This window comes from Narcine bancroftii, chromosome 4 (genome assembly GCF_036971445.1).
Source record: "Narcine bancroftii isolate sNarBan1 chromosome 4, sNarBan1.hap1, whole genome shotgun sequence".
NCBI lineage: Eukaryota > Metazoa > Chordata > Chondrichthyes > Torpediniformes > Narcinidae > Narcine > Narcine bancroftii.
In genome coordinates, this window is record NC_091472.1 from 264,128,146 (window position 1) to 264,140,702 (window position 12,557).

Genomic DNA, 12,557 nt, shown 5'->3' on the forward strand with positions numbered 1-12,557 from the left:
GTTGATGTTGCAGGTTTAGATCATGCATCAGGTAATGATTGCTCAATATGAGGAACTGTGTGCTTCTTAAAAATCAGAAAGCCCTATGCCTCTACCTGATTGAAAGCCACTCATGGTGCATTGTCGGACTCTGCTTAATTGGCCCAAAGTGCATCAGGGCAGGTTAATGCTAAAAACATTAACAACGAGGTCCTGTTCAAACCTAATTCCTCAATGTCTCATTGAAGTATTTTTTCCCCATCTGATTCTGACTCTTTAATGAACTTTGATACTTAATGACTGAGAAATTGATTATTTGATATTCCATGAAGACTTAAGAGAAACGTTCAGCCTTGGGCTAAATGCACAATATAGTATTGTACGTTTGTGGTGCACTGTTTCTGATTTTGGGTGGAGTAACTTACAATAAAGTCTGAACAATGGCAAGCAGAGCAAATGTGCCAATTCAATATTAATTTATGTGGCACACGTTTACTAGTAGAACCATTGGCCTAATCACATTAAACCCATCTGCACCACATTTGAATATAGAACATAGAACATTGCAGCACAGTATAGATAGATAGACCCTGAAAGTGGCAACGTGGATAGGGCAATAAAGACTGCTTGCCTTCATTGCTAGCCCACTAGGTGCAAAAGTTGGGATGTCATGTTGCAGCAGTATAAAACTTGGGATTATTGAGTTTTTCCAGCACTTTTGTGTATTGAATTATAATCCCAGTATCTGTTGACTTTCCTGTTTAACTAAAACTTTGGTTAGGCCACATTTAGAGTAATGTGTGGAATTCCAAGAAGGATGTGAAAGTTTTGGAGAGGCTCAAGAAGAGGTTCACCGGGATGATGGTTGGATTGGAGAACATTAACTATGAAGTGAGTTTGGACAAACTTGGATTATCTTCTCTGCGGCACCAGAGGCTGAAAGGGTCATCTGATAGAAGTATATCAAATTATGAGAGCCATAGATAAGGTAGTTAGCCTTTTGTTAATGTCATGCAAGACAATGTTTATTTAAGGTGAGAGGGGGACAGTTTAAAGGAGATATAATGTTGATATATTACATTAAATTGTAACAAAGAGTAAGTAGCTGGAAAGCACTGCCATGGGAGTGGATAGAAGCAAATTCAATTGCAAAACATAAGGGGCATTTAGACAAACACATGAACACATGAGTCTTGTTTGGCTCCTGTTGACCTTTGCCTTCTTGATTAATCATATCAATTGTACTGGATTAAAATGGCCTGTGCTAGATTAGCCAGGTTGTATCACATGATTTCTTCTAAAGAGAATGACACCTTCCAAAGCTGGGGTGATTTTCCACACGCAAACATGCCCTCATTGCATTTTCTTGCATAAATGCAAGCTGTTCTTTTAAATGCTATTTCCTTTTTAATCTTTCTTATCTGTAACAGCAATGTCCAACAACCTTCAAAAGTTTTAATGGACATCCAAGCACATTGCAATATACAAAGGCAAGTCCCAAAATTGTTTTTGTTTCTTGATGTGGGAAAGCTAAAAGGTTACTGGAGAGAACAGATGCAAGAATTCCTCCCACTTCAGCAATTGTCGATAAGCTCATCTTCTGAAAGAGCGTCTCACTGTATCTATTGAAGTGTGAAGCTAGATTGTTTGGGTCGACATTCTTTCTGCCCTTGAGAAGGTTCAAGCTGGCATTTCGTAAGTACACAAAGGAGCTTCACAAATAAAACTAGGAGATTGTGCAATGTATGAGAATGTGCAAGTAAATTTGTTGGTGCAGTGTAATTGGGATCAATATTGTCACTGTTAAAAGTTGCTTTGTAACAATAAAGCAAGTACAGCTAAATGGAACAAATGAATAATATTAATTATGCATCTGCAGAAAATTGGACAATTCACTTATTTTGATTGACTGCCATTTTGAATCTGTGGTGTTAAAACATTAAGAATGGACAAAAGTAAATGGCTTAATAAGCATTATTCTTAAGTAAAGTAGTGAATGGACACATCAGTGGGAACAAATTGCTTAGCAGATTCGAAATGATAGGCCCTGACAGCTTCATAAGCCCTTGTATCTTTGTGGAGTATGGAAAACTTGTTGCTAAGTAACTTAGCTGAGCTCTACAATAAGCAGCTGTACTTTTATGCCTTTTGTTTTGAATAGAAAGGAGAATAGCTTTCAATTAAACAAATTTGAACTTTCTGTATGAAAAATTTTTACAATTTTAAATATTTTAAATAATATAATTTTCAGTAGGTTTCCTTCATTAATTTCACCCAGGAAATAATATGCATGAATCTGCCTTCAATGAAGTAGACAAAATATTGCAAGATAATTATTGTAAGCCATTTGAAACCTTTAGTATAAATACCATTCTAATTTTGTGTAATGATGGTTCTGAAGACCCACATAAATACCCTTATTAAACTAATAATTCAGTTCAGTCACTTATATTCTCTGTTTGCTAAACTAATGACTCATTTCCTTTGGTCACACACATCAAATTGGTGACACATACTTTTAACTGTTAAACAACTGATTTTCTCTTTGAATCTGTTGCTTCATAATCTATGCTTGGAAATTTGGATTGTGTTTTGTAAACATGTTTGTTGCCATGCATAGAACATAAATCATGTTATCAGGAAAATGATAGATTTAGAGTGACTTTAGTGAAGCTAATGCCTGATTTAGAACAAGGAAAGTTGGAAGGAGATAGCTTTACTTTCCCTCATTGTGAAACTTTGATGCTTCATCTTGTCCTGGGCTGCAGATTGGGTCACTGAACTGACCCTCAGTATTGCATGATGTTGCAACAGTCACCAGAGCAAAGTTTTGTATGATGCAAATTTGGTGGAGATGAAATACTCAGTGAGCTCTTAGCTGTGGTGGGGTTTGATTTCTTCCACATCCTTTGTGGTCAAGGCACAGAGCTGAAGGATACAATGTGATTTGTACCAATGATTGTCCAGGAGCAGAAGACAAAGAGAGTATTTCATTCAAAAGTTGGCTATTGGGTGACATAATTGTGTGCGGTTCTGGTCACTTCATTATAGGAAGGATGTGGAAGCTATGGAGAGGATGCAGAGGAGATACACCAAGATGTTGTCTGGATTAGAAAATAAGTTTTATGAGGCAAGGTTGGCAGAGCTGGGACTTTTCTCTTTGGCGTGAGGAAGGATGAGAGGAGACTTAATAGAGGTCTACAAGATTCTGAGAAGCATAGATAGGGTAGATAGCCAGCACCTGTTTCCCAGGGCAGGATCAGCAAACACCAAAGGACATGGGTACAAAGTGTTAGGAGGAAAATTTAGGGAAAATATTAGGGGTAAGTATTTTACGCAGAGAGTTGTGGGTGCCTGGAATACCTTGCTGGGAATGGTGGTGGAGGCTTAAATGCCCTTAAAGAAACTCTTAGATGGGCACATGGATGGAAGAAAAATGGAAGGTTATAAGGTGGGGACAATTTAGTACTTTTTTAAAGGAATATATAGGTTGGCACAACATCGAGGTCCAAAAGGCCTGTACTGTGCTGAAGTGTTCCATGTGTAAGAAGAGATTGCAGGAAGTAAAAGAGCTCCACTTTGGAATTAAAATGTTATTTAGTATAACAGATGATGTGTTAGAGTACCTTGACTTTGTCCAGGAGTATATATGCACGCCAACCCTTGTAAATTTTTCCTTGGTGTAGTATAATACAATTGGCTACTTCATTCTAGTTTACAGCACATAAACTTTTTTTTCCAGTTTATCTCTAAATTGCCAGCTCAGTTCCCATAACAATTTCCTTGCTGGATATTATAAGGTACTTAGTGAGGCTGGATCAAGATATAGAAGGGCTGACACAGCAGATTGTGTTCCAAACACAAGACTTTGAAGAGTGGAAAGGAGGGATGGTTTGAGGGAAAAGGAGATTTAGGAATAACTTTCAAATGGATTTATAATTACTTTAAAAGTAGACATCAGTGGTATCCAATGGGGATTGAGCAGGAGAATGGAACTAATTAGTTGGCTCTTTTAAGGAAGCAGCACATGACAAATAAGCTGAATGACCTCCTACTCTATTCTGGTCTATGATAAAGAGTTTCAGAAAGATACAATGATCAAGGATGTTATGCAAAAGTATATTAATTGGTGTGTAAACATTTGGTGAGAGCCCCAATTTGAGATCTGACAGACATTTTTTTCATTCCTTACTGTACCTAGTCACTGAGATCCATGTGGAGGTTTGAACAGCTTATTTGAAGCAGAATAAGTCCAATCAAGCATCTGGTACACGTTTCCTAATGAATGCATTATGTGACCTTGTTCGTATGCCTTCACATGTGTAAATCTGAAGTGAATATTGTTTTGATATGAATGTTGATGTAAAAGTATCCTCTTCTGCTAATCTGCATGGTCTACAGATGTGAAAGGTTGTAAGGGCAACACAGCTGATCGCAACTTGTACCCTCCAGAACATTCAATTAAGTCTCTTGGCTGCTGGTTCACAAAGTAGTTCCTGTGAAATCCTGATGGTATGGTTATTTGCAATTATGGTTAGTTCAAGTCCAGTCACTGAAAAGCACAGAAAGATTATGCCCTGTAACTTCTGCTCTGCAGTAATATCAACTATCTGCAGACGATTGATCTGAATAAGAATATCTGCAGATTCTATTCTAGGAACTAGTTTAAGTCTTCAGAAAATGTCCTATTCACTTAGATGTTCCTTCTATTAGAGTTCATTCTCTATTTAACTAATTTCTTTTGGTTTGTCTCTGAAGTCTATTTTTTGTTCTGACTGGTTGAGTACCAACTTGTATTAACTCCATGCCCATCTAACCCTTGCACATTCAAGTATCCTTCCAAATGCCTTTAAATATTGTTACTATTCCTGCCTCCACCACCTCCTCTGGAAGTTTTCCAGATACCAACTATTCTTTGTGCGAAATATTTACCACCCACCCCCCAGATCCAGGGCTGCACGGTTAGTGTCGAGGGCAGTACAGTTAACATGGTGGTTAGCGCCGTGCTGTTAGAGCACCAGTGACTGGGGTTTGAACCGGCGCTGTCTGTAAGGAATTTTTATATTCCCTCTGTGTCCTTGTGGGTTTTCTCCGGTTGTTCCAGTTTCCTCCCCCCTTTCTAAATTTAAAATTTATAATCCCCTTAAGACCTTCTCCCTCTCCCTCTCAACCTATACCCTCCAGTTTTAAACACCCTTACCAGACTCTACACTATCTATGTCTCTTATAATTTTATGTACTTCCTTCATGTCACCCCTCAGCCTTCTCCTATCCAACCGCTCCCTATAACTCACCAGCGGCAATGCTGCCATTATAGCAGCTGCAACAGTGCCCCCAATGCTGATCATTTTTTGCCATTGCCTGTGATTAAGTTGAGAGCACTGCTGGAGGCAAGTCACAATCCATGCCTATCAAAGCACAGAGTCTGAGAGTGATACAGCACAGAATCAGACTCTTCAGACCAACACGTCTATGTTGACTATGTTGACCATTCAGACGTCCCATTTTCCTGATTTTACCTCTCCAAGAACCTGTCTAAATGTCTTTTCAATGCCACAATTATACCCAAGACCCTGTGTGATGCACTTCAGATCATTTTAAAAATTTTCAGCTGTCACTTTAAACCTTTGCTCTCTGGTTTTGGACTTCCCTACATGGGAAAAAGACTGTGACCATTCACCTAATCTATCCCCCTCATTATCTTACATAACACCTAGAAGGTCAACCCTAGGTTCCTATGCTCCAGGGATATAAGTCCTAGCCTATCCAGTCTCAAGCCCTCCGGTCCCAGTAACATCCTTTCTGCAACTTTTCCGACCAAGTTATGTTCAACTTGGCCACATGGACACTGTTTCAAATAAATTATCCTTGATATCACGCACAATATTGAATTAAAGCTTGGTTTTATAACTTGAAAGGAATAAAAAATCTGGTCATTTATTTTATATTGCCATTTGTGAGAGCTTGCTGTCCATAAAAACATAAGACACAGGAGCAGAAATAGGCTATTCAGCCCATCAACACTATCCCACCATTTAATCATGAGCTGATTCATTTGCCCACTCAGCCCCACTGCTCGGCCTTCTTCTCAAAACCTTTGATGCTTTGGCTAATCAAGAACCTATCAATCTCTGTCTTAAGTACACCCAATGACCTGGCTTTGACAACCACCTATGGCAACAAATTCCACAGATTTCCCCCCCCCCCCCCCCACCCAACCTGGCTGAAGAAATTCCTACACATTTCTGTTCTAAGTGGATGCCTTTCAATCCTGAAGTATGCCCTTTTATTCTAGACTCTCCCACCATGGGAAGCATCTACTCTTGGGGTTCCAAAATTGTAAACATTTTATTTCTTCATTGACCATAAATCCTATTGAGTTGTTAAAGTCACAATAGAAAGGCAGTAATAAAACACAACAGTCTTCAGATGCCATGATTGATTTAAAAACACAATGTTGGAGAAACTCCATAGGTCAAACAGCATACTTATAGAAATACAGGGTTTTCTTTCTTTTAATTTTACCCATAAAGCAAAATATACCAAATTATTTTTGTGCCCCATCTGTATCTCCATCATGTTGTTATCCAAACTGCACTTGTGACCATTTCACATTGAGAGGAAACCATCTTTATTGAACATTTGGCAAAATCTGTGAAGGCTCAATTGGCATCGGAACATATTATTATACAAAAACCTCTTTGCATTGATGTCACTGTGACAAAACTGATCCGTCAACGATTTCCTTCCCAAAGATGGGAATGTTTCCTCTTTAATTCCTCTCTATTTTTATCTCCATGCATAACCAAATAACCAAGTAAGCCTTTTTAACAGGCACTAACTTATTTTTCAGTGATGGAAATCACGATGTATAGCTTTTCATTACTGTTTCTTATTTCTTGTCCTCTCTCCTTACAGAGATGATTTCTGTGTAAAATCAGAAGGCAATGGAATTTTGCCACTTTGTATGGTAAGGAGTTCAAGATTTTCTTTTTGTGGTTCAGATTTGATTTCCAGTCATTATTCCTGTCTGGCAAAAGCATATATTTTCAGTTGTTTTTTTTTAAAGGCAAATGCATTAACTTTCAGTATCTAGAATTAATTAGGTCTAAATTTATTTTAATTTATTTTAAAATTTAGACATACAGCACTGTAACATTGATTTATTGATCTGATTTTTCTCCCCTTTGATCATATCATTGGTACCTATCCACAAACACATTGGATTGGTCACAGTCAATGAACAAAGCATACATTTCAAAAGTCAATTTCTGGAAATGGAAAATACCTCAACATGACATTTTATCAAGTCTAAATGAAATAAAAACTGAACATTTGAACTTGATTTTATTTTTAATTTAGAGATCAAAGTGTTTATTTTTTTTGATTGGGGTAAGTTTTTAAAAAAATTCAAACTCTCTCTGGAGTTAACCCTGAGTGGGCTACAGCGTTTCAATATTTAAACAGGTACTTTGCTTTTCAGTGTGTTAAATTTCTATTGCAACTTCAAACACGAGCAGAAACGTGGATCTTAATATTAAGCCCTCCATATGGAGATAACCCAAAAGTCTGCAGAGGCTGGGGTTCAGTGCAGTACAAAAATGTACTGGTGAATCTCAGCAGGTCATGCAGCATCGTAGGAAGTCAAAGATGACAAACATTTTGGGAATTAGCCCTTCAATGAGAATCTGGAAAAAAACAGGTAGATGACTGAATAAAAAGGTGAGAAGAGGGGTGAGGAGGAGAGATGAGGAGGGATGAAGGAGAAGGAGGAAGAGCACAGGCTAACATGTTAAAAGGAATAGATACAGGCAGGAGGGTAGAAGAGGTGTGTGCAAATGTTCAGGCCGAGCAACTTCAGTGCAGGCAACATGTCCCAACATATTGCCCACATACTTACAACCCTTCTAACAAGTGTGGATATCAGAGTGTCTGAGTATACAGCTGCATGTATAATCTACAGATTGAAATGGGATTTTTCATGTTCCAGTAAGTTGAAATTAAGCTCTCTGATTTTATAGTTTGGGTTTTTGACTTTGTATTGGATTTGTGCATGTTGTAAAGCTGTGCTTTACTTGATGGGCTGAGCTCCACCAAAAGAGTGTATTTCATCAAATGTTTGCAAATGATGGAAAGCTAGGAGTGGAAAGGGAGTGATTAAAGGATGGAAATGGCAATAAAATGAGTGTAACACCAAGTTTACAATTTTATTACAAAATAAAGAAAAACAAGTTGCACTTACATTGTGGTTTTAGAGCTGAGGAACTCAAACCTCAAAACAAATTGTAGCCTGTGAAATACTGAACCTGAAGCTATAAAGGAAATTCCTGACCAATCCTGAGAACAGTGGCCCAAATGTCATAAATCCAGAAACCCCAGGCTTGATCCTGATCTTGGGTGCAGTCTGTGTGGAGTTTGCATGTTCACCCAGTGAATTCTTGCCTCAGGGGAATCTGTTTCCCTCCAGATCCCAAAGACATGGTGATTAATTGGGTTCTCTAAAATTTGTCCTAGTGTATGTAAGTAGCAGCTGAATCAGAGGAAGTTAATGGGCAAGAGAGAATATGTTGCATAAAAATAGTTGGATAAATTGGACTGTAGGATTGCTCTGGGATGGGTTGAATAGCCTACATTGTCAGGAAATGGGCAAAATAAGAACAATATTGTGCATAGGAAGCTCCTTTAAAGAGTAAAATATTAACAAGAAGATAATCTGCTATAGTGATGTCAGTAAAGAGCTAAACGTTAACCAGTATACCCAGAAGGATTCCACAGACTTCAAAGAAATTCCATGGATTCTAACACATGTCCAGATAGTTCCTCAATATATGATGCCATCCTTCAGATGACAGTGCCAGCTTAGATCCCTAGCATCTAGAGTCAGACTTGAACCCACCGCCTTCTGAACTGTAGGTAACAGTACATCCACTAAGCTACAGCTGGCATCCAGATGGGGCTCTTGCCCATAATCTCTTCAGTCACAGCTGTGGAATGTGCACATGGCATTAATGAGGCTTTCTGCCATTCCTCCCTATTGCACGAAAGCATGTAATGTCAGGGGTCATTTTCTGCAGATGGAAGTCACTTCAAGAAAGCCTCAGTGAGAATTACAAACAAAAGAAAACATAAAATACATTTTTTTGTCTCTAAAAGATGTTCACATTGTCACAGTTTTAAAGCTGCTCATGTTGTATCCTCTTTTTGGTTTGGCAATGGTGATAAACTTTCATTAGCAAGTTGCATGGCGTGGGAGGAAGAATACGTCACACAGATTCAACAGCTTCAAAAACAAAATGCTGCAATGACAACTTGCATTTATATAGCAGCTTAACTGCGGTATGAACATCTCCATGCAATTGCAGAATGTAGGAGTTTTATTTTCTAAAAACTGACACTGACCAAATAAAGAAATATTAGGACTTCTATGACTGCATTTTGCTGTTTAATTGCAATGGCTTGAAGACCCTTAAGCTGGCTTCTCTTAAAAGATCGAGACCCAAACTTGGTGTTTCAGTGAATCTTTCTCCCACCCTCTAATGCATTCATAATTTTCAAAATGTGAACAAGAGAAAGGATGGAAGAGAAAGGCCATCTGCTCAGCTGAGTATTTCCCCACAGTTCATGTAATGTGAACTGTGTTCACTATTGCTCAGCTGAGTATTTCCCCACAGTTCATGTAATGTGAACTGTGTTCACTATCCAACATATTTAATTCCAGGACTGAGGTGAATCCATGCGTATATTTTGAAGAAGATAAAGAAATAAGTGTTTACAAAAGTCTAAAAGATCTTGGGAGAAATCAGATTTTCAGATTTCAGATTTATTGTCAGAGTACATGCATGACATCACATATAGCCCTGAGATTCTTTTTCCTGCAGGCGAGGCCGAATAACAAATAATTGTTAGTGTAAACAAAACTGTACACAACATCCACATGTAAACATCAACAATGTAAAGAAACATCAACAATTGGTACAATACAGAGAGGGGGAAAATCAATAAAGTGCAAAAGTAGGCATCCTTAAATGAGTCTCTGATTGAATTTATTGTTGAGAAATCTGGTAGTAGCTGTTTCTGAACCTTGTGGTGTGAGAAATCTCAAATGTATTAGTTTTAAGGTGACCATCTGTATGATAAATCAGGACTGATTATTTACAGTACTCTGTTGTGTTGTAACTATAATCTATCAGTCTTCCGCAGAGAAATTGATCTTCATTTTTAGATATTTCTATAATCTTCAGTTACCTTCAGTCCTATTCTTAACTGGATATTTGCTCTATTACTTTGTTAAAGAGTTAATAATTGTGGTATTAACTTATCATGCAAAATGTGTGGGAGAAATAATTTTTTTAATTATAAATTTTTCTTAAAGCTTTCTGATATGTCACTCAGATTCTTTAGTACTATGATTGCACTTTTAAATCAAATAGTTAGGTTTCTCTCACAATCCCCACTATTGCTAGTATCAGTACCAATTTCTTTTGCTATGCCTTTTTAGCCTTCCCATTGACACTTGATGTGAGGCAGCTCCTGTGTCAAGAATTGCCCATTTGGTCATTTTGAATGTGCACTTCTTGGCAATGAGTGCCAGAAACCTATTCAAATGTGGGAACTTCTCAGGGATCTTAGTTTTCACCCCCCACCCCCATTTAAAGTGTGCACAAGCACAGTTTCAGGATTATTTCCCGGCTGACCTAAGTGTGAATGTGAAGTGTAGATTATCTCAAGAACAGAGTTTACCATGTAGATGGTTGTACAAGCCACTGTTCCTTTGTGGCATTTTCGAACCTGAATAGAGAATGGTTTGTTAACATACTTCTGTTATTTGCTTTATTAAAGCAGCCACTCCAAAGAGCAAATAAATATTACAAGAGAATGGCTGAATTCGTTGAGCACAAACCCAAGGGTTTTAAATTCATTTGGAGCACACCACCAGCTGTCAAGCTGAGGTTAATTAACTTGGCAAAAATAAGGTTTTGAACTTGGTACCTTTGCATTGCTTTGTAGCAAATTGAAACACCTTGAATCTACAACCATCCAAATTTAAAATTGATGTAGCATAATTTTTTAAAATGATTTCAACAAGGGGAATGTTTTAAGACTAAGCAAGAGAAATAAGTGCTTTGACTTAAAATTGTAATCACAGTGCCAGATGGTCTTAATGGGATATTATTGTGTTTGCATTCAACTCCTATCACCACATTACAGGAGGAGATGCTTTGGAGAGGGTGCAAAAGAGATTTACCAGGATGTCGCTTGTATTGGTGAACATATCATATGAAGCAAGGTTGACAAACTTGACTCACTTCAATTTGCCTACTGCCAAATAGTTCCACAGCAGACATCATATCTCAGCTCTCCACTTGGTTCTAGACCTGGACAACAAAGGCATCTATGTTTCACAACTGTTCATAGACTGGAGCCTTCCAATTACATAAGACCATAAGATATAGGAGCAGAAATAGGCCCTTCAGCCCACTGAGTCTGCTCCCCCATTCTATTGTGAACTAATCCATCTTCCCACTCAGTCCCACTCCCTTGTCTTCTCCCCATAATCTTTGATACCCTGACTATTCAGATACCTATCAATCTCTGCCTTAAATACACTCAACCACAGCTTCCACAGCCCTCATGGTAACAAATTCCAGAGTTTCATCACTCTCTGACTAAAGAAATTCCATTGCGTTTCTGTTTTAAATGGGTTCCCTTCAATCCTGAAGTTGTGCCCGCTTGTTGTAGACTTCCCAACCATGGGAAACAACTTTAAACATCAACTCTATCAAGGCCTTTCAACATTTGAAAAGCTTTTATAAGGTCCCTCCTCTTTCTACTGAACTCCAAGGAGTACAATCCAAAAGCAGTCAAACACTCCTCATACACTAATCCCTTCATTCCAGGAATCATTCTTGTGAATCTTCCATGAACCCTCTCCGATGCAGGCACATCCTTTCTTAAGTCAGGAGCCCAAAACTCTACCCCGTATTATAAATGTGGCCTCACCAGTGTATTATAAAGTCTCAACATCATATCCCTGCTCTATAAATGTATTCCTTCAGATATGAATGCCAACATTGCATTCGCTTTCTTCACCAACAACTCAACTTAAAGGTTAACCTTTAAATTATCCTGCACAAGAACTCACAGATCCCTTTGGACCACTGAATTTTGAATTTTCTTCCTGTCCAAATAATGGTCTGTCCTTTTCTCTTTCACCAAACTGCTTGATCATACTCTTTCCAACATTGCATTTCATTTGCCACTTCATTTCCCATTCTCCTAATCTATCTTGTCTTTCTACAGCCTCTCCATTCCCTCCTCATGACCTGCCCCTCCACCTACCTTGGTATCATCTGCAAACTTAACCACAAAGCCATTTATTCTGCAAAACAAATAATTAACATACAATGTTAAAAAAAGCGGCCTCAACACTGACCTCAGCGGAACACAGCTGGTAACTGGTAGCCAACAAAAATATTCACACTCTCTGCTCCTGCTGATCAGCCAATTCTAACATCTTTCCTGTAATTTAATGGGCGCACATATTGTTAAAGCAGCCTCAGGTGCAAGACTTTGTCAAA

General features: G+C 38.2%; 1 long non-coding RNA gene across 2 annotated transcripts in view; it reads left to right on the forward strand.

Moving 5' to 3' along the window:
* Positions 1-1,608: 1,608 nt before the first annotated feature.
* The window catches only part of LOC138760115 (uncharacterized), a 60,154-nt gene continuing 49,205 nt past the window's right edge, over positions 1,609-12,557 (forward strand). For both annotated transcript variants that reach the window (XR_011355428.1, XR_011355427.1), the window contains exons 1-2: positions 1,609-1,674; positions 6,898-6,949. This is a non-coding gene — a long non-coding RNA (uncharacterized lncRNA). The remainder of the gene's footprint in view (positions 1,675-6,897; positions 6,950-12,557) is intronic.